This window comes from Hypanus sabinus, chromosome 4, assembly GCF_030144855.1.
Source record: "Hypanus sabinus isolate sHypSab1 chromosome 4, sHypSab1.hap1, whole genome shotgun sequence".
Classification (NCBI taxonomy): domain Eukaryota; kingdom Metazoa; phylum Chordata; class Chondrichthyes; order Myliobatiformes; family Dasyatidae; genus Hypanus; species Hypanus sabinus.
This window is the reverse complement of record NC_082709.1, coordinates 72,059,026-72,086,078: the sequence shown is the minus strand read 5'-3', so window position 1 is coordinate 72,086,078 and position 27,053 is coordinate 72,059,026.

The following is a 27,053-nucleotide window of genomic DNA, read 5'->3' as shown; positions in this document are numbered from 1 at the left end:
TTGAGTATCTCAGAAACTGCTGATCACTTGGGATTTTCACACAGAAGTCTCTAGAGTTCACAGAGAATGGTATGAAAAACAGAAACACCCAGTTAGCAGCAGTTCTGTGGGAAAAATGGCCTTGTTAATGAGAGAAGTCAGAGGAGAATGGCCAGACTGGTTTGAGCTGAAAGGAAGGTAAGAGTAATTCAAATAAACAGGTTGTCCTCTACTTCCTTAGGAGTTTGCGATCATTGGCATGACATGTAAAACTTTGACAAACTTCTATCGATATGTAGTGGAGAATATATTGATAGCTGCATCACAGCCTGGTATGGAAACACCAATGCCCTTGAATAGAATATCCTACAAAAAGTAGTAGATATGGCCCAGTCCATCACAGGTAAAGCCCTTCCCATGACTGAGCAAATCTATACGAAGCTTCGTCGCAGGAAAGCAGCATCCATCATCAGGGACTCCCAGCATCCAAATAATGCTCTCTTATTGTTGTTGCCATTAGGGAGAAGGTACAAGAACCTCAGGACTCACACCATCAGGTTCAGGAGTAGTTATTATCCCTCAGTCATCAGGCTTTTGAACCAAAGGGGATAACCACTTCATCATAGAAATGTTCCGACAACCTATGGATTCACTTTCAAGGACTCTTCATCTCATGTTCTCGATATTTATTGCTTATTTATTTATTATTATTTCTTTCTATTTGTAGTTGCAGTTTGTTGTCTTTTGCACACTAGTTGATCACCCAAATTGGGGTGGTCTTTCATTGATTCTATTGTGGTTATTATTCTATTATGGATTTACTGAGTATGCCTGCAAGAAAATATATTTCAGGATTGTATATGGTAACAAATATGTACCTTGATTAACTTTAATTTTCTTGCAGGCATTCACAGTAGAACAAAGAAATACAATAGATCAATGTATTTCTTTGCTCCATTGTGAATGCCTGCAAGAAAATGAATTCCTTCCCTTGCTGTCCAGCTGTCATTGTTCTCTGTCCCAAGTACTCCTGAACTTCAGGTCTGATACTATCAGTCACCTGTGGCCTGTGAGCATGTAAACTGAGGCTTCGAACCATCTGTCCCTTTGGATGTGAGAATCACCTGTCTCCTCCTCATTCATCCAGCAACAGTGACCTCAAGGGTTTCACATGTTATCTACAATCTTTCTCCTGTTTCTTGCCTACCTTCCACCCCTTGGTAACACAGGAATCCTGACAATACCCAGTTGTACTTCATCATCACACTTTCAGGCTCTTTTGCTGTTTTGCTCCCCGTCATCTTCAAGATTCAAGATTGCTTATTGTCATCTTTCAGTGTACAGGTGTAAAGGGGAATGAAATGATTGTTATTCCAGGTCTGATGCAGTGTCAAAAACACAATAACCATAAAAACACAATAAATATAATGTAAAAGCAATTCCGTAAAACACAATGTTCAGGTAATTGTTACATACTGATTGTTATTGCTAAAGACTGTGCAATATATAAAATGATGCTAGGTGATGTGAAAGTAGTGATGGTGGTGGGGGGTTTAATAATAATACTTCATTGATCCTGAGTGTGAAATTATTTTGTTATAGCAGCAACATTTAAAAACACACTTAGCAATAATAATAACTATTTTTATTCATTACTAATTATTAATAATAATAACTAATAATAAAATACAGAATAGTAATATACACAATGGTAATGTGCCTATAATGTGCAATAATAATGTACAAAATAATAAAACAGAGACTACTGTACTATGAAGTGTGTTTTCCTGTCGTACAGAGATGAATTGTTGTATGTGCTTATTGCATTTGGCAGAAAAGAATTTCTGTAACGATCCTGGTGACAGTGGAGCTGAATGAGAGTATTCAAAAGGGTGCTCCACTGCTTATTCAGTAGGTCATGGAAGATGTGCCTGCTTGTCCATAATGGAAACAGTTTGTTTAGTGACACGAACTCAGAAGAGTCCGGGTTGTAGCCAAGGACAGATTCAGCCTTTTTTATTGAGTTTATTTGGTCTTTTTGCATCACCAGCACCGATGCTTCCCCAACATGAAGCCACAAAGAAGACTACACTCGGTACAACAGACTGGGAGAAGATTGCCAACATCTTGCTGCACATATTAATGGGTGGAGGTGTTGATCAGCATGACAGCTTAGGGGAAGTAACTGTGTTTGAGTCTGATGATCTTGATGTGAATGCCGCATAGCCTCTTTCCTGACAGGAATGGGGCAAGCAGACTATTGGCAGGGTGGGTGGATCCTTCATGATATTACTGGCCATTTCCTGCACTTTTCTGTATATACAGTGCCCATAAAAAGTATTCACTCTCCTTGGAGGTTTTCATGTTTTATTGTTTTACAACATTGGATCACAGTGGATTTAATTTAGCTTTTTTGACACTGATCAACAGAAAAATGCTTGTTCATATCAAGGTGGAATCACACCTCTACAAAGTGATCCAAATTGATTACAAATATAAAACTCAAAATAATTGATTGTGCGAGTATTCATCCCCCCCCCCCAAGATGACACACCAAATCATCACAGGTGCAGCCAATTAGTTTTAGTCATAATTAGTTAAATAGAGATCACCTGTGTACAGTCAAGGTGTTTGAATTGATTGCAGTAAAAATACACCTGTATCTGGAAGCTCCAACACTGGTGAGTCAGTATCCTGGCAAAAACTACACCATGAAGACAAAGGAACTTTCCAAAAAGGTTATTGGAAAGCACAAGCCAGGAGATGGATACAAGAAAATTTCCTTTCTTTCTTTCTTTCTTTCTTTCTTTCTTTCTTTCTTTCTTTCTTTCTTTCTTTCTTTCTTTCTTTCTTTCTTTCTTTCTTTCTTTCTTTCTTTCTTTCTTTCTTTCTTTCTCTCTTTCTCTCTTTCTCTCTTTCTCTCTTTCTCTCTTTCTCTCTTTCTTTCTTTCTCTCTTTCTCTCTTTCTTTCTTTCTTTCTTTCTTTCTTTCTTTCTTTCTTTCTTTCTTTCTTTCTTTCTCTCTCTCTCTTTCTTTCTTTCTTTCTTTCTTTCTTTCTCTCTCTCTCTTTCTTTCTTTCTTTCTTAATCTTTTTTATTGAGTTTTGAGTAGATAAACATAACAATAATAATGATACAAAGAGATAGGGATTACATCAATAACGGTTAATGTGTACAGATACTGACTCCAAGTAACATGTTTAATCTAAGCCTCCCAGTCTCTTAGTAACTAAATATGAAAAAGATTCAAAGAAAGAAGTACTTAACAAGAGAAAAAAAGTCCCCCTAAACTAAAGAAAACAAAATAAAAACAAAACAAAACAAAAGCTGGGCTGCCATGTTTCATTGGTTAAAATCATTATTTGTCATTAACTCCGCTCCTATATACATGAACAAAAAGTTATTGAGAAGGATTCGGAGAAGGACAGTTTACATCATATGAAAATGTTGAATAAATGGGGTCCAAGTTTCTTCAAATTTAACTGAAGGGTCAATAGTGCCACTGCTAATTTTTTCCAAGTTTAAACATATTATAGTTTGGGAAAACCATTGAAATGTAGTAGGGGGAGTAGAATATTTCCTTCTAAATAAAATGGATCTTCTGGCTATTAATGTAACAAATGCAATCAAACAGCAAGCTGAAGGGGATAATTGACTAGAGTCCATCACTGGTAATCCAAAAGTTTTAGTAATAGGATGAGGCTGTAAATCAACACACAAAACTGCTGAAATAATATCAAAACTATCTTTCCAATATTTTTCCAAAAGAGGGCAAGACCAGAACATATGTGTCAAGGAAGCTACCTCAGAATTACATCTGTCACAGACAGGATTTATATGGCAATAAAAATGAGCTAACTTATCCTTGGACACATGGGCCCTATGAACCACCTTAAATTGTATCAAAACATGTCTGGCACACATTGAAGAAGCGTTAACTAGTTGGAGAATTTTCTCCCATTTCTCTATAGGTAAAAATACCTGAAGTTCTCTTTGCCATTCATTCTTAATTTTATCAGATGTACCTAGACATATTTTCATAGTTAGATCATAAATAATTGCTATTAAACATCTTCTGATAGTGTTTTAAACCTAAATTTTTTCTATAATTTCAGTTTGATGTGATACCGGAAAAGTAGGTAAAATAATATTCAAGAAGTTTCTAATCTGTAAATATCTGAAAAAATGTGATCTAGGCAAATTATATTTATTAGACAACTGTTCAAAAGACATGAGACAGTTATCCATGAATAAGTCATGCAGACATGTTATTCCCTTCATTTTCCATAAAAGAAAAGCTTGATCAGTTCTAGATGGTTGGAAGAAAAAAATAGATGTAATAGGACTTGATTGGATAAATTTATTCAATCCAAAAATTTACGAAATTGAAACCATATTTGTATTGTATGTTTAGTTATTGGATTAGCTGTTTGTTTATTCCGTTTAGTAAATGCAAAGGGAAGCGAGGCCCCTAAGATGGAAGCCAATGAGAACCCCTGTACGGACTTGCGCTTGAGGTTCACCCATCGTGGACATTGAATTTCATCCCGATCTTGTGTCCAGAACATTAAATATCGAATATTAATTGCCCAATAATAGAATCTTAAATTCAGCAATGCCAAATCGCCATCCTTTTTTAATTTCTGTAAATATTTCTTACTTAACCTAGGAGTTTTATTTTGCCATATATATGAGGAAATTTTAGAATCATTAATATGAAAAAAGGATTTAGAAAAGAAAATTGGTACCACCTGAAATAGATACAGAAATTTAAGTATTAATAGTATTAATTCTACCAATGAACTATAAGGACAATGGGGATCATTGAGTAAGCAGTTGTTTAACATGATCAATTAAGGGTAAAAAGTTAACTTTAAATAGATCCTTATGCTTTTTAGTAATTTTAACACCCAAATAAGTAAAGTAATCAGTAGCCAGTCTGAATGGTGATTTTCTATAGATTGGAACTTGCATATTTAATGGAAAAGCTTATTAAGATTCAATTTATAACCAGAAAAAATACTAAACTGAGCAAGTAGTGATATTATTGCAGGGATAGATTTCTCTGGGTTAGAGATATATAGTAACAGGTCATTTGCATATAGTGCAGATATAGATATAGACATATAGATGCATAACCTTATGCATCTCATTCCTGATGCATACCTTATGCATCCCATTCCCTTGAATAATGCCAAATATATTGGGTGAATCACGACGAGCGATTGCCAAAGGCTCCAAGGCAATATCAAATAGTAAGGGACTTAAAGGACAGCCCTGTTTAGTACTTTGAAAAAGCCTGAAAAATTGGGATCTCTGATTATTGGTAAGTACAGAAGCCAAAGGTATATGATATATCATTTTAATCCAAGATATAAACTTTGGGCTAAAATTAAATATCTCAAGCATGTTAAATAAATATTCCCATTCAACTCTATCAAACACCTTCTCGGCATCAAGCGAAATAACACATTCTGGAATTTTAGATGAAGAAGTATATACAATGTTCATTAACCTCCTAACAATAAAATACGAGTGACACTTTTTAATAAATCCTGTCTGGTCATCAGAGACAATTTGTGGCAATACATTTTCCAAACTAATTGCCAATATTTTGGAAATGATTTTGGAGTCCACATTCAACAAGGATATAGTCTATATGATGCACATTCAGTGGGGTCTTTATCTTTTTTAGGATTTAAAGAAATAGATGCTTTATAAAAGGATTGTGATAATTTACCCACAAATAAGGCATCCTAGAAGATTCTACATAACCAAGGAGAAAGTAGATTAGAAAAAGATTTTTAAAATTCTACTGTATACCCACCCAAAGCAGGTGCTTTACCAGAATTCATCAAAAATTGCTTTCTTTATTTCTTCTTCCATGATGGGTGCATCTAATGCTAAATGTTCATTAAGTGGCAATTTTGGAATGTTCAATTTTCTTAACAATTCATGCATTATGGTAGAATCATCAGGAAATTCTGATTGGTATAAAGAGGTATAGAATTCTTCAAAAGATATATTAATTTTGTCATGGTCAACCATCAAGCTACCATCCAGTTTATGAACTTTAATAATCTTACATTTAGCCGAAGCAATTTTCAATTGGTTGGCCAATAATTTACCCGATTTATCACCATGCATAGAAAATTTACTCTTAGTTTTAAGTAATTGACTTTCAATCGGGGATGTTAATAACAAACTGTGTTACATCTGCAGTTCAACTCTCTTTTTATAAAACTCCAGATTAAAAGCAGCAGAATATTTTTATCAATTTCTTTAATCTTATCAACCCGGCCCGAAACATCGACAGCACTTCTCCCTATAGATGCTGCCTAGCCTGCTGTGTTCTACCAGCATTTTGTGTGTGTTTTTGTTTGAATTTCCAGCATTTGCAGATTTTCTTGTGTTTGCTCTATGTATTTCATTATTAATTTGTTTTTTCAATCCAGCAGAATATGAAATAATTTGCCCATGGATGTATACTTTAAAAGTATCCCATAATATCCCACTGGAAATTTCTTTCGTAAACTTAGTTGAAAAGAAAAAGGCAATCTGTTCTTCAATAAAGTTAACTAAGTTTAAGTCTTGAAGTAGAGTAGAATTGAACCACCATTGTCTAGTGCTAAAAGTTATATCAGTTAATTTGATTGATAGTTTCTAGGGCATATGATCGGAAATGGCGATTGCATCGTACGCACAGGCAGTAACAGATGGAACTAATCTATAGAGTCAATAAAAAAGTAATCAATTCTAGAGTAATTATGATATACATGAGAAAAGAATGAAAATTTTTTGTCATTATGATGTAAAAACCTCCAAATTTCTAAAATTCCGGAGTCAACTAAAAAGGAATTAATATGAATAGTGAATTTGTTTGGAGGTACCTGATTGGATGCAGACCTGTCCATCGAGGGAGTCAGGCAACAGTTAAAATCTCCTCCTATATTCAACATATATTCATTTAAATTAGGAAGAGAAGCAAATAGATGTTTAAAGAATTCAGGATAGTCGGCATTTGGTGCATAGATATTAACCATGACAACTTTTTGGTTATAAAGTAAACCAGTAATTAATAGAAATCTACCATTCAGGTCTGAGATTGTTTCATAGTGAACAAATGAAATCGAGGAGTCTATAAAAATAGATATAGGTTTCCCCCACAATCCAAAGGTAGAGCATTCCTATGAAACAGTTTGTAAGCCGAAATGTCATAAAGCGAAGAAGCAATTGCCATTAATTTATTTGGGAAAAATTTTTGAGCATACCAGACCCAATAAATAACCTAACAAATCATACCAATTACACATGACACCTAAAATAGCACTAACATATAGTAAAAGCAGGAATGATATGATAAATATACACCTTATATAAAGTAGAAATATTGTATGTACAGTGTAGTTTCACTTATCAAAATTGAGAAGACAGCGAGCCAAAGTTGATTTGGAGAAAAAATTCAGCACGTACATGTGTGCACAAACAAATACCTGCACAAAGTTTCATGGTCATTGTAGTCTTTCTCGGGGTAAACACGTATAAAGCGGGCATCTTTTTATCGTAAAAGCGAAACTCCTCTTTGGTTAGCGAAAACAGGTACTAATGTAAGTCTTTCGTAACAGTGAGTTGTCGTAAAGCCAACATTCGAAAAATGGGGGAAACACCTGTACACCTCTCAACTTTGCCTGTGAATTAGAATGAATTTTTTGACCTTTCCAAAACCTAAAAAAATGCTGATTATCCTCCTTCCTCACACGAGTTTCCTGGGCAAAGGTAATCTAAGCATTCTATCTATGAAAAACTTTAAAAATCTTCTTCCATTTAATCAGATGGTTCAAAACAATTTGTATTCCATGAGACAAAGTTAGTAATATTATCCATTTTATTTAAATAAACCATATGGTTTGTAAAGGGTTAATCTTTCAGCATAGGAAACTCATGAATCAGGAAGAGGGAAAAAGGTTTAAAGGGGAGCCAGAAGTTACGACAATTCAGACATATTTGTAGTTTCAGTTCAGCCGAGATGAAAAGAACTAAACTAAGGACAGTCCCACCCCTCACCCACAAAAGCCTGAAAACTGGCTAATAGACAGCCAGAAAGCTAACTAGAAACTCAGTTAACCCCACTCTCTTGAAGGCAAATCTCCAAAATTGAAAAAAAAGTTGCAAAATACCACCCAGTCAAAACACTGAAAGAGGAATGTCATATTTGCAAAACATTTTGCAAAGGACGATCTTGAAAAGTGAAACAGAATGCAATCTTATTAATATTTCAGGAACAAAACAATCAATCACCAAATCAGAAAAAACTTCAAACTTTAACAGTCCAAATCTATAAACTGGTTATTAATTTATAAACTAAATGAATACAGACATGAAAAAAACTGGAAAAAATGCGAACTTCTATCCATAGTCAACACATTGAGAAGGGAATGTTATAAACAACACCAAACCAGTGTTAAAAAAAGATCGGCCATTTGCAAAACATTTTGAAAGATGAGTTCTTGAAAAATGAAAGAGAATACAATCTTATTAATATTTCTGGGAAAAACAGTCAATCACCAGATGAAATTCTTAAGTATTTTCAAAAATGAACAATTGAAAATAATAAAGTAACAAAGGAAAAAAAAGAAACTTAAACACAGAAGCATAATAAACATCCATACTCCGAAACAGAAAATGAGTGTTATCAAACCAATGGCAAAACTCTTCAAACTTCAAAAGTCTAGATCTATGAACTGATTATTAACTTATAAACCAAATGAATACAGACACAAAGAAACAGTAAATTTATTAGACAGCTGGGATGGAACGTTGATCCTCAAGGAATTGTTGAGCTTCTTCCACGGATTTAAACCATTTACATGATTTGTCAGGCAGAACAACCCTTTTACAAGCTGGAAATAACAGAGCTGGTTGAAATTCTTTTTGATAAAACTCAGACATCACTGGTTTAAAAAGCGATCTTTCTCGCATTACCTTGGGACTGTAGTCTTCAACCAGTCAAAACTTGAGGTCCCTGTGTTCAATAACCCCTTTCCAAAGGGCAATTTGAATTAAATGCTCCTTGGTTTGCACATAGTGGAATCAGAGTATAACGGGTTGGGGCTTCAGCACTTTAGGAGACTTGGCTCTTAAAGCCCAATGGGCATGGTCAAGTATAGGAGTTGTAGAGAGAGCTTCAGAGCCAAACACGTCCATTAAAAATTGAGAATAGAATTTAGTAAGGTCACCACTCTCAATGTCTTCATTATTCGCAGGTTCTGTCTACAACTGTGACTTTCCAGGTCAATAATCTTGAGTTTATACTGTTCCAGTGTTTGAGTAGTCAAAGTTAATTTCTTTTCCAGCACATCCAATCTATGATCTCTCTGTCTTCCAGCTTCATCAAGTTCAGACATTTGTCGCTGTTCTTTTTCACTCTCCTGCTTAAGAGCTCCCAGTCTGCTTTCGATCTCCTTTAACAATGCTTCCAAAGTAGAATTTTTTTTAATTGAATTTATCATCCAGGAGCTTCAACATAGCTTCCAAAGTGAGTGGAGACTGCTTAAGTTGTTTAGAATCTCCTTCTCTCCTTCCACTTCCATTACTGGATTCCTTGCCTTTGGCTGATGCCATTTGTCCTCTGGTATTCATTTTGAGTGATTAAAAATCAAAGTTCAGGCATATAAAAGTGTTATAAACACTTTAATATAGATAGTGAAAGGGTGGTAAAAAAATTGAAAAATGAACGGAGCAAAGCCAAAATGCAACTTCCTCCATCTAGTGCCCCAAGAGAACCTCTAGAAAATTTCCTATTCACTGAATATCCCTTGGACTACAGTTAAGTCAATCATCAAAAAATGGAAAGAATATGGCACAGCTGTAAATCTGCCTAGAGCAGGCCATCTTCAGAAACTGAGTGGCCATGCAAGGAGGGGACTAGTGAGGGAGGCCACAAAGAGACTTATGATGGCTCTGGAGGTGTTACAAGCTTCAGCAACTGAGATGGGAGACTGTGCAAACACCAACTGTTGCCCGGGTGCTTCACCAGTCGCAGCTTCATGGGAGAGTGGCAAAGAGAAAGCCATTGTTGGAAAAAAAACTCACATGAAATCTCGGCTAGAGCTTGCCAGAAGGACTCCAGACTCTGGGTCTTCTGGCTGTCCCTTGTCTCATTTGGGGCTTAATCGTCAGCACCTGATTCTTGTCTTGGGGCCGGGAATATAAGTGGCCCTGGGTTCGAGCGTAGGCGCTGGTTCGTCTTGTCAGTATCCTGTCCTTGTCTCTGTGGGGTTCGTCTTGTCAGTCTCCTGTCCTTGCCTCCGTGTGGGTTTCATCCCTTTGGTATCTTTGCCTCTGTAGGGTAATTCAGGCTGTCCTTGCCATTACCCCACAGTGGGATCTGTCCCTCCCGGTCCTTCCCTCCATTGGGTAAGTCAGGCCATCATTGCAGTTACCTTGAGGCTGGACAGTTCCCTTCCTTCCCTGTGCCTGGAGCCCCACCCTGCCTCGCCTCCACCTGGAACCCTGGCCCGCCTCACCTCCGCATGGAGCCCTGCCCCGCCTCTTCTCCACATGGAGCCCTGCCCCGCCTTGCCTCTGCCATGAGCACCACCCCGCCTCGACTGTGTCTGGAGCTTTGCCCTGTTTGGAACTGTTACTTTATGTCCACGCCTCCGCTAGGTAGGTCTGGCCATTTTGTTGTTACTTAGCATTGGGAACTGCCTCTCTGTGTCCACGCCTCCGCTAGGTAGGTCCGGCCATTTTGCCGCTACCTAGTGTTGAGAACTGTCTCATTGTGTTCAGCGTTTTGTGTAATGAGTCCCAGCCCTACATCCTATATCCAAGGAGGGGTCCTGGCTCGGTGTTCTGTGTAATGAGTCCTGGCCCTAGATCCTGTATCCAAGGAGGGGTCCCGGCTCGGTGTTCCATGTTCCGGTCTCTCCCTCAGCTCTGTGTTCTGTGTTCCTGTCTCTTCCTCAACCAAGTCAAGGCTTCGGGGTCTCATACAGTCCCAGTCACGTCCAAGGTTCTTGTCCTGTCCAAGCCACGGCTTTGTGTTCTCGTCTTGTCATGTGCCTCACCCAGCTCAGGAGTACCTTGCCCAGCCCGGTGCTGGGGTTTCCTCGTCCTGTCCAGGAGTCTCACGTCCAGTCTTGTGCCTCTCCTCGTCCTATAGCCACGTCTTGTCCTCGCCTGGTTCTGGAGTCCGAGGCCGAGTCAAGACCCAGGTTCGGGTCCTTGTCCAGTCTCTGGCTCGGAGTCCAAGCCCAGGCTCCTGGTTCCCAGTTATCTGTCCTGGTTCCGCTATCCTCGTCAAGTCCTAGCCCAGGCCCAGAGCCCTTGTCTCATCCAGGCCCTGTATCCTAGTCGAGTCCAGTGTTGTTTCTTCCCCACTTTCCTTGCTTCCTTCTCACGCCTAGTCCTGTTCCTGGTAGTTTAGTGTCTGTGTCTTGCTTTTGGTCCACTCCCAACGCCCACCTTATGACAATGTGAGAGACTCTGAAGTCAGCTGGAAGGAGGTTCTATGCTCTGATGAAACCAAAATTGAGGTTTCTGGCCATCAGACTAAAAGCTTTGTTTAGCGTTACCCAAACACCACATGTCATCAAAAACACCCCATGCCCACTGTGAAGCATGGTGGTGTCTGTATCATGCTGTGGGAATACTTCACTGCAGCAAGCCCCTGGAAGGCTTGCGAAGGTAGAGGGTAAAATGGATACAGCAAAATACAGGGAAATCCTGGAGGAAAACCTGATGCAAGAGAACTGCGACTAGGGAGAAGATTTGTTTTCCAGCAAGACAATGACCCCAAGCGTAAAACCATAGTTACACACAGCTTAAAAACAACAAACTTAATGTCCCACAGTGGCCATATCAGAGTCCAGACCTCAATCCAATTGAGAATGTGTGGCTGGACTTGAAAAGGGCTGTTCAATCATGATCCCCATGCTTGTGCAGATTTGTAATAAAGGACGGGGAAAAATTGCAGTGTCCAGATGTGCAAATCTGCCAGAGACCTATCCATACAGACTCAAGGCTGCAATTGCTGTCAAAGATGCATCTACTAAATACTGACTTGAAGGGCATGAATACTTATGTAATCAATTATTTTCTGTTTTATATTTGTAATTAATTTTCATCACTTTGTAGAGATCTGTTTTCACGTTGACAAGGAAGAGTCTTTTTCTGTTGATCAGTGTCAAAAGAGTCAAATGAAATCCAATGTGATTGAATGCTGTAAAACAACAAAACATGAAAACCGCCAAGGAGTGAATACTTTTGATAGGCACTGGTATGTCCTGGACGCTGGGTAGACTGGTGCCAGTGAAATATTGGGCAGTTTTAACTGTCCGTTGTAGAGTCCTCCTGTCCAATGCGGTGCAGTTTCCATTCCACACAGTGAAGCAACGTGCAAGGATGCTCTCTGCTGCACATCTGTTGAAGCTCGCAAGTATTGATGTAGGCTCTCTTGCTCTGTGAGAAGCTTCATCCTCAATTTTGATTACAATCCTGATGGCCTTATTCAAATCTCCATTGGACTTGCAATGTTCGTCGATTCATTGAGTTGTTCAGCATGGAATCAGGCATTTTTGACCCAACTCATACATGCTGACCAAGATGCCTATCTAAATGAACTAGTTCTATTTTCCTGCATATTCTCCCTCTTTTTCTTTCCAATCCATGTAACTGTGCAAATGTTTTTTTAATATTATTAATGATGCTTAATGCTATTAGCTCTTATATAACCATATAACAATTACAGCATGGAAACAGGCCATCTCGGCCCTTCTAGTCCGTGCCGAATGCTTACTTTCACCTAGTCCCACCAACCTACACTCAGCCCATAACCCTCCATTCCTTTCCTGCCCATATACCTATCCAATTATTTTTTAAATGACAATATCGAACCTGCCTCTACCACTTCTACTGGAAGCTTGTTCCACAAGCTACCACTCTCTGAGTAAAGAAGTTCCCCCTCGTGTTACCCCTAAACTTTTGCCCCTTAACTCTCAACTCATGTTTGAATCTCCCCTACTCTCAATGGAAAAAACCTATCCATGTCAACTCTATCTATCCCCCTCATAATTTTAAATACCTCTATCAAGTCCCCCCTCAACCTTCTGCACTCCAAAGAATAAAGACCTAACTTGTTCAATCTTTCTCTGTAACTTAGGTGCCGAAATCCAGGTAACATTCTAGTAAATCTCCTCTGTACTCTCTCTATTTTGTTGACATCAACAAAATGTTGATTTTGGCAGTTCACCCTCTCTTTTTAGTGTCCCTAAAGTTGTATTAAAAACGTCCCATGGCCTCATTCACTCTTCTACCTTTGTAACGTTCACCACACCTTTAAGTCACCAAGAAGAGATGGAAGCTTTTTAGGAATGTGGAGGGTTTTTAGGAAGCTGCTTAGACTCGAGACCATGTCTTGGGAAGATAGGTTGAGTGAGCTGAGGCTTTTCTCTTTGGAGTGAAAAAGGATGAGAAGTGACTTGATAGAGGTCAAGAGGCATAGATCGAGTGGACAGCCAGAGACATTTTCCCAGGACAGAGATGGCTAATACAAGGGGTGCATAATAATAAAGTCTTTGGAGGAAAGGATCGTAGGATGTTTATACAGAGTGATGGGTGTGTGGAACACCCTGCAATAAGACCATAAGATAATAAGACATAGGAGCAGAATTAAGCAATTTGGCCCATTGAGTCTGCTCCAACATTCCATCATGGTTAACTTATTATTCCTCTCAACCCCATTCTCCGGCCTTCTCCTCGTCATCTTTCACACCCTTGCTAATCAACAACCTCCACTTCATATCTATCCAATGACTTTGACTCCACAACTGTATGAGGCAATGAATCCACAGATTCACCACCCTCTGTGAAAGAAATTCCTCCTCGTATCTGTTCTAACATCATGGTGAAAGGCGGAAATGTAGACATCCCTCTATTCTGAGGTAGTGCCATCTGGTCCTAGACTTCCCTACTACTGGAAACATCCTTTCCACATCCACTCTATCTAAGCCTTTCAATATTCAAAAGGTTTCAATGAGATAACCCCCCCCTGCCTCAACATTCTTCTAAACTCCAGTGAGTACAGGCCCACACACCATCAAATGCTCCTCTTATGTTAACTCTTTCATTCCCGGAATCATTCTTGTGTACCTCCTCGGGACCCTCTCTAATGCCAACACATCTTTTCCCAATCCCAATTCACCTTTGATTTCTGAATGGTCTCCCTGTTTAGAAAACAGTCTATGCCTTTATTCCTTCTAATAAAGAGTATGAACATATACTGTACTTTTCTACACTATATTCCATCTGCCACTTTTTTGCCCATTCTTCTGATCTGTCTAGATCCTTCTTCAACACAACCAGCCCCTCCAACTATCTTCATATCATCCACAAATCTGGCCATGAAGTATTCAATTCCCTTATCCAAATCAATAACATATAACATGAAAAGAAGCAATCCCAACACTGCCTCCTGTGGAACACCTCTAGTCACTGCAGCCAACCAGAAAGGGACCACTTTATTCCCACTCTTTGCCTCCTGCCAGTCAGTCAATCTTCCATCCATGCTACTATCTATCTTGTAATACTATAGGCTCTTATCTTGTTTAGCAGCTTGTCAAAGGACTTCTGGAAATCCAAGTAAACAACACCTACTGCCTTTCCTTTGTCTATCCTGCCTATTATCTCCTCAAAGAATTGAAACAGATTGGCCAAGCAAATTTCCCCTTAAGGAAACCATGCTGACTTGCCCTATTTTATCCTGTGCTTCCAAGTACCCTGAAGCCTCATCCTTAATAATGGACTCTGACATCTTCCCAACTACTGAAGTCAGGCTAACTGATCTATATTTACCTTCCTTTTGCCTTCCTCTCTTCTCAAGTGAGATTGGAGTGAGATTTGCAATCTTCCAGTCCTCTAGAACCATTCCAGAATCTGGTGATTCTTGAAAAATCACTGCCAATGTCATTTTCAGCTCCCACTGTTGGAGCCCTAGGGTATCATCCATGTGGTCCATTAGATTTATCTGCCCTCAAACCTTTCAGCTTCCCAAGCAACTTCTCTTTAAGCAACCATACTCCTGCCCCTGACACTCTCAAATTTCTAGCATACTACTGGTGTCTTCTACAATGAAGACTGATGCAAAATATTTATTGAGTTCAGCCGCCATTTCTTTGACCCTATTACTACCACTTCAGCCTCATTTTCACGCAGTCCGACATCCACTGTCACTTCTCTGTTACTCTCTATATGCATATCTGAAAAAACCTTTGTTACCCTCTTTTATATTATTGGCTAGCTTACCTTCATATCACTCTCCTTATTACTTTTTTAGTTGCCTTCTGTTGGTTTTTAAAAACTTCCAAATTCTCTAACTTTCACTAATTTTTGCTATATCATATGCCCTATCTTTTCTTTTTATGACATCTTTAACTTTCTTTGTGAGCCATGGTTGCCTCATCCTCCCTTTAGGATATTTCTTCTATGGGATGTATCTATCCTGCTCACTCTGATTTACTCTTAGAAACTCCAGCCAACACTGTTCTGTCTTCATCCCTGCTGGTGACCCCTTCCAGTCAGCATTGGCCAGCTCCTTTCTCATACCTCTGTAATTCCCTTTACTAAATAGCAGGATTGATCCATCTGACTTTAGCTTCTCACTCTTAAACTGCAAGGTTAGTTCTGTCATGTTATGATCCCTGGCTCCTAATGGTTCCTTTACCTTAAGCTCCTTAATCAAATCTGGTTCAATAAACAACACCCAATCCAGAATTGCTTTTTCCCTGCTGGCCATGACTAGAAGCTGCTCTAAAAAGCCATCTCATAGGCATTCTACAAATTCTCTGTCTTGGTGTCCAGCACCAACCTGATTTTCCTAATGTACCTGCAGATTGAAATCTCCCATGACTATTGTAACATTGCCATTTTTGCATGCCTTTTCTATCTGCCTTTGCAATTTGCACTCCACATCCTGGCTACTATTTGGAGGTCTGTATAAACTCCCATCAGGGTATTTTTACAATTGTGCTTTCTTAATTCTACCCACAGAGATTCTACATCTTCCAAACATGTGTTACCTTGTTCTAAGAATTTGATTTCATCTTTTTTACCAAGTGGCTTCCCTTCACCTCTGCCTATCTGCCTGCCCTTTTGTCCCTTTTTGCTCAGCCTCTTTGAGTCAAAGCCTGACCACCCTAACACGGGCCCACTCCCACAATGGCTGCTCAGCTCACACCTCCCATCCTTTTATTGGCTTTGCCAAGTGCCTAACGGTTTACTATGATTGAAAGCTGCCAAAAAGTCCTGAAAAGCCCTAATCTCCTTTTAAACCTCACACTACCTCTCCCACAAGTAAGTGCACACAATGATTAAAGGCCACTGAAAAGAACCAAAAGGACCTGAGCTCTTTTTAAACCTCATGCCGCCTCTCCCACAAGTGAGTGTTCGTGATGGTTCAAGGCCACCATGGATAATAGACTATATAGGAGGGAAGGGTTAGATTGATCTTGGAGTAGGTTGGAAGGTAGGTTGGGCTTAAAGGGCCTGTAATGTGCTATAATGTTCAATGTCATAAGTCTGGACTTCACCCTATCCCAGCTCCACTCCTCTACAGCTTTAAGCAGCCTATGCACTTAAGTCCTGGAACTCCATCCCTATGCTTCTCTCACCCTCTCATCCTTGCAAGACCCATCTCAGAACTTAACCTCCACGATGAACCTTTCTGTCACTCTTCCAAATATCTCCCCTGATCATACTCCTGTAAGAACATTGGGATGTTTAAGCTGTTCTATAAAAGGACGTTTTTGCTTCTTCTTTAGAATGTTTTCAGGTGGTGAAGGGATGTTTTTCCAAATATCTCCTTGATGTTTGGCAGCACGACGGTGTAGTGGTTAGTGCACTGCTTTACAGTGCCAGCGATCACAGATTACGGTTCATCTCCTGTCGCTGTCTGTAAGGAGTTTGTACGTTCTCCCCTTGACCATGTGGGTTTCCCCTGGGTGCTTTGGTTTCCACCCTTACATACCAAAAGACATACCACTAGGATTTTGGTTAGTGAGTTGTGGGCATGCTACGTTGGCACTGGAAGCATGGTGACACTTGCAAAGGTTGCACGGAGAAGGCAGGGGAATGGGGTTGAGAAGGAGCACCTCATTCTCCTGCTTTCACCCCATACCATCAGTGCCCTTACTAATCAAGCACCTATCAACTTCTGCTTTAAATATACCCCATGACTTGGCTTCCACAACCATCTGTGGCAATGAATTCCACTGATTCACCACCCTCTGGCTAAAGAAATTCCTCCTTATCTCTGTTCAAAAGGGACATCTTTGTATTCAGAGACTGTGGCCTCTGGTCCTAGACTCCCCCTCTGTAGGAAACATTGTCTCCACGTTCACTCTGTCTAGGCCTTTAATATTTGATAGAATTCAATGAGATCCCCCTCATTCTTCTCAACTGTAGCAAGTACAGGTTCAAAGGCATCAAACGCTCCTCATCTGTTCATTGGAATCATTCTTGTGAACCCACTGGACTCTAATCAATTTCTTTAAGTAAGTTTGGAAACAAGCCAAAGGTTTAAAAAGGAGAGGAATTTTTCAATCATTTTTTAAATTGAAACAAGAGACGGAGAGTGAAGAACTAAAGGCATCTCATAGAGAAGCCATTTTTTTTAACTGATCGGGGAAAAGAGTGCGCAGGTGCACAGGTGCGTGACGTAGTGCACTAAGGGTTTAAGAAAAAGACCGCCATATACAGCGGTCATCGTTGGAGGGGACTGAGTCAGAGTGGGACGGCTTTAGCTCAACAGGCTTCAGTGTGAATAGGCAGGGGTGAGGGTAGGTTCTGGTAAGTTTTGTTTTGTTTTGTTCATTTGGAGTAGAGAGAACGCCAGGCAGGATGTTGGAATGCTCCTCTTGCAGGATGTGGGAAATCGGAGACCTCCGGTGTCCCTGACAACGATACCTGCAAGAAGTGCATCCAGCTGCAGCTCCTAACAAACCACGTTAGGAAACTGGAGCAGGAGCTGGATGACCTCCGGATCATTTGGGAAAAGGAGGAGTTTATAGATAGTAGCTACAGGGAGGCAGTTACGCCAAAGGAGCAGCGCACAGGCAATTGGGTTACCGTCAGGTGAGGGAAAGGGAAAGGGCAGGCAGAGCAGGGCTCCCCTGTGGCCATTCCCCTCAACAACAAGTATACCGATTTGGATACTGTTGGGGCGGGATGGCTTACCTGGGACAAGCTGTGGCAGCCGGATCTCTGGCACTGAGTCTGGCTCTGCAGTGCAGAAGGGAGGGGGGAAGAAGAGGAGAGCGGTAGTGATAGGGGATTCGATAGTTAGAGGTACAGACAGGAGGTTCTGTGGTTGTGACAGAGACTCCCTGATGGTTTGTTGCCTCCCGGGTGCAAGGGTTGGGGATGTCACTGATCGCGTGCACAGCATTCTGAAATGGGAGGGTGAGCAACCAGATGTCATGGTACACATCGGTACCAGTGATGTAGGAAGAAAGAGTGAGGAGGTTCTGAAGAGTGAGTATGGAGAGCTTGGTAGGAAGTTAAAAAGCAGGACCTCGAGGGTGGTAATTTCAGGATTGCTACCTGTGCCACGTGCCAGTGAGGGTAAGTGTAGGATGCTCTGGAGGATGAACACGTGGCTGAGAAACTGGTGTAGGGAACAGGGTTTCAGATTTCAGGATCATTGGGACCTCTTCTAGGGCAGGTGGGACCTGTACAAGAGAGACGGGTTACACCTGAACTACAGAGGGACCAATACCTTTGCAGGGAGGTTTGTTAGTGTTATTGGGGGGGGGGTTTAAACTAGATTTGCAGGGGGATGGGAACCGGAGTGCCAAAGTAGATAGTGGAGCAGGGATGAAAATAAACGATGTTAAAGGTTCATGCAAAGTCACAAATAGAAGGGTTGTGTGTGGTGGTAATAATCTTCTGAGGTGTGTCTATTTCAATGTGAGGAGTATTGTGGGGAAGACTGACGAGCTGAGGGCATAGATTGACACATGGAATTATGACATTGTAGCCATGAGTGAAACTTGGCTACAGGAGGGGCAGGACTGGCAGCTTAATGTTCCAGGGTTCCAATGTTTCAGACGTGACAGAGGCAGAGGAATGAAGTGGTGAGGAGTGGCATTGCTAGTCAGGGAAAATGTTACAGCAGTGTTCAGGCAGGACAGATTAGAGGGCTTGCCTACCGAAGCCATATGGGTGGAGCTGAGAAACAGGAAAGGTATGACCACATTAATGGGGTTGTATTATCCACCACCCAGTGAGAATTGGAGGAGCGAATCTGCAGAGAGATAACAGACAATTGCAAGAAACATAAAGTTGTGATCGTAGGGGATTTTAATTTTCCACATGTTGATTGGGACTGCCATACTGTTAAAGGTCTAGATGGGTTAGAGCTTGTAAAATGTGTTCAGGAAAGTTTTCTAAATCAATATGTAGAGGTAGTGACTAGAGAGGGTACAATATTAGATCTCCTATTAGGAAACGAGTTTGGACAGGTGATGGAAGTGTGTGTGAAACACTTTGGTTTCAGTGATCATAACAGCATTAGTTTCAACTTGATCATGAATAAAGATGACTTCCAAGATGGTGGCATGACGCAGCTTGCAGCGGCCACTCTGGAGCTAATTATCTGTTATTTGTGAAGTGGGGTGCCGTGTGCAATCATAATCGTTTGAAAACGGATGTGGGAGCATGGAGGAACATCGGGAAATCTCCAGGAAGACCTTCTTCGTTGCTGCTGCTGCTGTGAGGTCCGGGACTCTGCTGGGAAGAACAGGCCCCCAGTCCTCGGGGTCGTTGCCAATGGCTGTTGGTGGGGCTGTCTTAATACGCTCGGCAGAGGATGGAGCTTGGAGAAGCTGTGCCGGAGGGGACGGTCGTTGGCTCGGAGGTTCGACGGATTCAGAGTCCTTTCGACGGACTCAGGTTGCTTTCGGTGGGTGTTGTGTCTGCGAGGCTGAGTCAGGCGGCGCCGTGGCAGTCCATAGCGGGGGTATTCCCTTCTGCTGCCAGCGTGGGATGGCGAGTCTGTCGGGACCCTGAGGACTTGTGGAAACTGTGTGGTGATTTCTCTTGAACTTATAGTCCTTTAAAATCTTTGGACTATTTTTACTGTGCCCATGGTCTGTTTTTATCAATTATGCTATTGTTTGCACTGTTGTAACTATATGTTGTAATTATGTGGTTTTGTGCAGGTCTTGTAGCTTTGGTTTTTGGTCTTGTTTTGTCTGGTGGATTTGGAGCTCCTTTCTGGGGAACACACTAAGATGGTAGCGCAATATTAATACGCAGCAGCCTCTCCGGAATATGGATTGGGGATTGGATATGTGGATTTTCTGGTGTAGTCTGTTTTGTCATATGCTTTTGTGATATCATTCTGGAGGAACGTTGTCTCATTTTTTAACTGCATTGCATTTGTGGTTTCTAAATGACAATAAACTGAATCTGAATCTGGTCCTCGGGTTGAGGTTCTAAACTGGAAAAAGGCCAAATTTGAAGATATGAGAAAGGATCTAAAAAGCCACACACACAAAATGCTGGTGGACTAACTGAAAGGAAAGATAGTAAGAGATTTGAAAGTAGGAGGGGGAGGGGAAAACGTGAAATGACAGGAGAAGACTGGAGGGGGTGGGGTGAAGCTGAGAGCCGGAAAGGTGATTGGCAAAAGGGATACAGAGCTGGAGAAGGTAAAGGGTCACTGGACAGGAGGCCTAGGGAGAAAGAAAGGGGGAGGGGAGCACCAGAGGGAGATGAAGAACAGGCAGAGTGATGGGCAGAGAGAGAGAAAAAAAAAACTAAATATATCAGGGAAGGGGTAAGAAGGGGAGGAGGGGCAATAACAGAAGTTAGAGAAGTCAATGTTCATGCCATCAGGTTGGAGGCTACCCAGCTGGTGTTTAAGGTGTTGTTCCTTCCTCCAACCTGAGTGTGGATTCATTTTGACAGTAGAGGAGGCCATGGATAGACATATCAGAATGGGAATGGGGCGTGGAATTAAAATGTGTGGCCACTGGGAGATCCTGCTTTCTCTGGCGGACCGAGCGTAGGTGTTCAGTGAAACAGTCTCCCAGTCTGCATCAGGTCTCACCAATATATAAAAGGCCACACTGGGAGCACCGGATGCAGTATACCACACCAGCCGACTCACAGGTGAAGTGTCGCCTCACCTGGAAGGACTGTCTGGGGCCCTGAATGGTGGTGAGAGAGGAAGTGTAAGGGCAGGTGTAGAATCTAAAAAGCGTGGATTGAGACAGGTTGTTCCCTGGCAAGGATGTCGTTGGTAACTAGGAGGCCTTCAAAGGAGAAATTTTGAGAGTGCAGAGTCTGTATGCTCCTGTCAGGATTAAAGGCAAAGTGAATAAGAATAAGGAACCTTGGTTCTCTAGGGATATTGGAACTCTGATAAAAATGAAGAGAGAGATGTATGACATGTATCGGAAACAGGGAGCAAATAAGGTACTTGAGGAGTATAAAAAGTGCAAAAAAATACTTAAGCAAGAAATCAGGAGGGCTAAAAGAAGACATGAGGTTGCTTTGGCAGTCAAGGTGAAGGATAATCGAAAGAGCTTCTATAGGTATACTAAGAGCAAAAGGATAGTAAAGGATAAAATTAGTCCTCTTGAAGATCAGAGTGGTCAGCTACGTATAGAACCAAAAGAAATAGGGGAGATCTTAAATGGGTTTTTTGCATCTGTATTTACTAAGGAAACTGGCATAGAGTCAATGGAAATAAGGCAAACAAGTAGTGAGGTCATGGAACCTATACACATTGAAGAGGAGGAGGTGCTTGCTATCTTGAGGCAAATCAGAGTAGATAAAACCTCACAACCTGACAGGGTATTCCCTCAGACCTTGAAGGAGACTAATGTTGAAATTGCAGAGGCCCTGGCAGATATACTTAAAATGTCAGTCTCTACAGGTGAGGTGCCAGAGGATTGGAGGATAGCTCATGTTGTTCCGTTGTTTAAAAAAGGCTCTAAAAGTAATCCAGGAAATTACAGGCTGATAAGTTTGACGTTGGTAGTAGGTAAATTATTAGAAGGAGTACTAAGAGATAGGATCTACAAGTATTTAGACAGACAGGGACTTATTAGAGAGAGTCAACATGGCTTTGTGTGTGGTAGGTCATGTTTAACAAATCTATTAGAGTTTTTCGAGGAGGCCACAAGGAAAGTGGATGAAGGGAAGGCAGTGGATGTTGTCCACATGGACTTCAGTAAGGCCTTTGACAAGGTCCCGCATGGGAGGTTAGTTAGGAAGATTCAGTCGCTCGGTATACATGGAGAGGTAGTAAATTGGATTAGACATTGGCTCAGTGGGAGAAGCCAGAGAGTGGTAGTGGAGGATTGCTTCTTTGAGTGAAGACCTGTGACTAGTGGTATGCCACAGGGATCAGTGCTGTGTCCATTATTATTTGTCATCTATATTAATGATCTGGATGATAATGTGGCAAATTGGATCAGCAACTTTACTGATGATACAAAGATTGGAGGTGTAGTGGATAGTGAGGAAGGTTTTCAAAGCTTGCAGAGGGATTTAGACCAGCTGGAAAAATGGGCTGAAAAATGGCAGGTGGAGTTTAATACAGACAAGTGTGAGGTATTGCACTTTGGAAGGACAAACCAAGGTAGAACATACAAGGTAAATGGTGGGGCACTGAGGAGTGCAGTAGAACAGAGGGATCTAGGAATACAGATACAAAATTCCCTAAAAATGGTGTAACAGGTAGGTAGAGTCATTAAGAGAGCTTTTGGTACATTGGCCTTTATAAATCAAAGTATGGAGTATAAGAATTGGAATGTTATGGTGAGGTTGTATAAGGCATTGGTGAGGCTGAATTTGAAGTATTGTGTGCAGTTTTGGTCACCGAATTACAGGAAGGATATTAATAAGGTTGAAAGAGTGCAGAGAAGGTTTACAAGGATGTTGCTGGGACTTGAGAAACTGAGTTACAGAGAAAGGTTGGATAGGTTAGGACTTTTTACCTGGAGCATAGAAGAATGAGGGAGACTTGATAGAGGTATATAAAATTATGATGGATATAGAGAGAGTGAATGCAAGCAGGCTTTTTCCACTGAGGCTAGGGGAGAAAAAAAAACCCAGAGGACATGGGTTAAGGGGGAAGGGGGAAAAGTTTAAAGGGAACAATGGGGGGGCTTCTTCACACAGAGAGTGGTGGGAGTGTGGAATAAGCTGCCAGATGAAGTTATAAATGTGGGCTCACTTTTAACATTAAAGAAAAACTTGGGACAGGTACATGGAGGAGAGGTGTATGGAGGGATATAGGCCAGGTGCAGGTCAGAGGGACTAGGCAGAAAAATGGTTCAGCACAGCCAAGAAGGGCCAAAAGGCCTGTTTCTGTGCTGTAATGTTCTATGGTTCTAAGGGGCCCAAAACTGCTCACAATACTCCATGGGTTCTGACCAGTGCCTGATAAAACTCAACGTGACATCCATGATTCACCACTGATGTGAGAAGAGACTTCTACATGCTTTGGTTTTAAACTGGAGTCTTATCTTCTAGTTTTATCCCTTCATTTAAAACTCTTCCACTAGTGGAAGCACTTCCACACCTACATCACCTCCCTGTCATATTAAATATTTCAGCAAGGTTGCACCTCATTCTTCAAAGAATGCAGGCACAAGCTGTATAACCTTTCTTTCTGGATAACCCTTTCATCCTAGGGCTTAGCATCCTTTGCATTGTTTTCAATGCCACTATAATAGGTAAAGGGACTAAAACTGTGTGCAGTATTCCAGGTGAGACCTCACTGACACCTTGTATAATTATATCAGAAGCTCCCTGGTACAAGCTCCTTTGCAATAAAGGCCAAGATGTCATTTACTCTCATAATTGCTTGCTCTACCTGCGTAACACTCTGTGATTCATGCACAAGCACACCGAGATTTCTCTATGCTTTATTTTGTTCTGGTCTCTCTCCACTTAGATAATGATCAGCCTTTCGTTCTCTTACCAAAGAACATGACGTCCCACTTCCTCACTGCGCTTGCAGAGTTTCCAGCCACTCACTCGGTCAGGGTAGAATTCTTGTTGCAGGAGTGGTGAGGTAACAACTCATCCAGCCGTTCCTCCTCCCCTACAGTCACCCATTTCACAAGATGCAAGGTATCAATAAGATTGAAAGAGTACAGGGAAAATTTACAAGGATGCTGCTGGGACTCAAGGACCTGAATTATAGGAAAAGGTTGAATAGGTTAGGACTTTATTCCCTAGAGTAAACACCAAGTACACTGCAGATGCTGTGGTCAAATCAACACGTACAACAAGCTGGAGGAACTTTGTCAGGATGAATGGTCTCGGCCCGAAATGTTGACTGCTCGTTTCCACGGATGCTGCCTGGCCTGCTGAGTTCCTCCAGCTTGTTGTACGTGTTGATTATTCCCTAGAGCGTAGGAGAAGTATATAAAATTATGACAGAGGTATATAAAATTATGAGGGGTATAGATAAGGTAAATGCAAGCAGGCTTTTTCCACTGAGGTTAAGTGAGACTATACCCAGAAGTCTTGGGTTAATGGTGAAAGGTGAAATGTTTAAGTGGGAGCTTCTTCACTTGGAGGACGGTGAGAATGTGGAACAAGCTGCCAGTGGAAGTGGTGGATGCGGGCTCGATTTGGATAGATACATGGATGGGAGGGGTTTGGAGGACTATAGTCCAGGTGCAGGTCAATAGGACTAGGCAGAACGACAGTCGGACTAGAAGGGCCAGAAGAGTCAGGTGCTGCAGTGCTCCCTGACTCTATGACTTGCTCTCCACGGAGGGTTGGCACTGCACTCGCAGAGCAGAATGATGCTAGTTCTGGAGCCCCACACAATCTTCCTCCCCACTGAACACTCACTGCTTCCAAATCGATTCCTACATACATATCTCTTGAGATTGTAGCAGTCCTTCAGACTTGGGAAATCTGTGCACTGCCCACCTTAGCCCTCCTAGCCTCTGCTTGAACAGGTGGACCATTGAGCCAAACTAAACGCTGCACATCAGTTTCACAAGAGATGAACGGAACTAGACCGTCACACTGTGGCAGCAGAAAGCATAACACACCGTCAGACCTAGAAACCAGAGTAGTGGCGTGTCATCATTTGTTTGATCTAAAATATAGATTAGCAAAGAGGAAAAAATTGAAGTACTTCTCAGAAAAGATAGGCAAAAATTTGCTCTTCTTCTTGCCTTGGTTGCTGGTAGTGACTGGATTAATCTCAGCAACACGTGTCAGTTTTCTGTTAATCTGTTGCTCTGTGCGGGAATTGTTTCTAATGGTCTCTGAACAACCTTGGGTCACTGAACTTCACACCTTAAGTTGTGGAAATCCGGGAATGTCTGAATGCCTCTTGAAATGTCTTAAGCCAAATTGAAAATGTTAAAACAAAATCAGGACTAGTAGTTTAGCCACAAACAGAAAATGCTGGAACTGCTCAGCTGATCGATTCACGTCTGTGGGAAAAGAAAAATGGTTCCAGTCAGAGACCATTCATCAGGTTAAGTAGCTGTATCGGCAATTACAGATGCAAAGGTGAAAATGATCAGCCAGGGTCCAATTGGATGACAAAATTGGTTCAAAGGGCTCAGAATCAGAATTAATATCACTGATCTATGTCGTGACAGTGCAATACACAAAAATACTATAAACTACAGTAAGAACTATATATTGAAACACTTTAAGTTGAATAAGTATTGTGAAAAGTGCATGAGCCAGTGTTCATGGTTCACTGTCTGTTCAGTAATCTGATGGCAGAGGAAAGAAGCAATTGGTAAAATGTCGGGTGTTTTCAGGATCCTGTACCTCCTCTCTGACAGAAGCAAAGTGAAGAAGGCTTTCACTTTGCCCTGGATGATGGGGTTGATCTGTGATGGATGGCACCTTTTAAAGATAGGCCAGACAGCTTCCTCTCATTTCAACAATCCAGTTTAAAGGCAGGGTGACGTGGAGGAACAAAAATCAAGTACCTTGGCTTCAGAGCGTAATTCTGTGACTCTTGTCAGCCCAAGTTTCTGTGTAAGTGTTGCAGGTTTGGTTATAGCTGCTGTCAAATATATTAGTAAGTTTTTAACTTACTTTATCAGACTTTTACTTCAGCTTTGATTCAGAAAGCATCTGTCACCCTTGGGGTCAATGAAGAGCTTTGTAATTCTTTACTGATTATTGTTTGATCTCATAAACACATCTCACAATGACTTGGGGCTCTGAAGTTCATTTAGAAATCTTTTGACAATTTGGAAACAGGAATGATGATTTGCCAACCTGTCTCCGCCTGTACCCGAGTTTGCTCCCAAATTTGGAAAATTAACCCTGATTTCAGATAGGTAGGATCGACATGTTTTAGGTACAATTTACCAAATTATAGGTGCACCTTGGCAATTACATACAGCAAGTTGCATAGCTTTATTGAAAACACACACTCAGTGGCCACATTTTTAGGTACAGGCTGTAGCCCATCCGCTTCTAGGTTTGACGTGTTGTGAGTTCAGAGATGCTATTCTAAACATCACTGTTGTAATGCGTGGCCACCTTCCTGTCAGTTTGAACCAGTCTGGCTATTCTCCGACCTCATTAACAAGATATGTGGTCAACATAACTGCCACTCTCTGAGTTTTTATTTTTGTTTCTCATACGATTCTCTGTAAATTCTTGTGAGCGTGAACATCCCAGGATATCAGCAATTTCTGAGAGGCTCAAACTACCCCATTTAGCACCTACAACCATTTCATGTTCAAAGTCACTTAGATCACATTTCTTCCTCAGACTGTTGGGTGTAGAGGTAAACAGTGCATTTCACTACAGGCTTTGATGTTGCAATGTACATGATGTTTAGTCTGAACACCAACTGAACCTCTTGACCACGTCGACATGCTTTTATGCTTGAATTTCTGCCACGTGATTGACTAATTAGATATTTGCATTGGATTTGCACTTTGGAAAGTTTCCAGGGCGCAAGCCTGGGCAAGGTTTTTTTTTGTGGAAGACTGGAAGTTGCCCAAGCTGCAAGTCTCCCCTCTCCACGCCACCGATGTTGTCCAAGAGAAGGGCATTAGG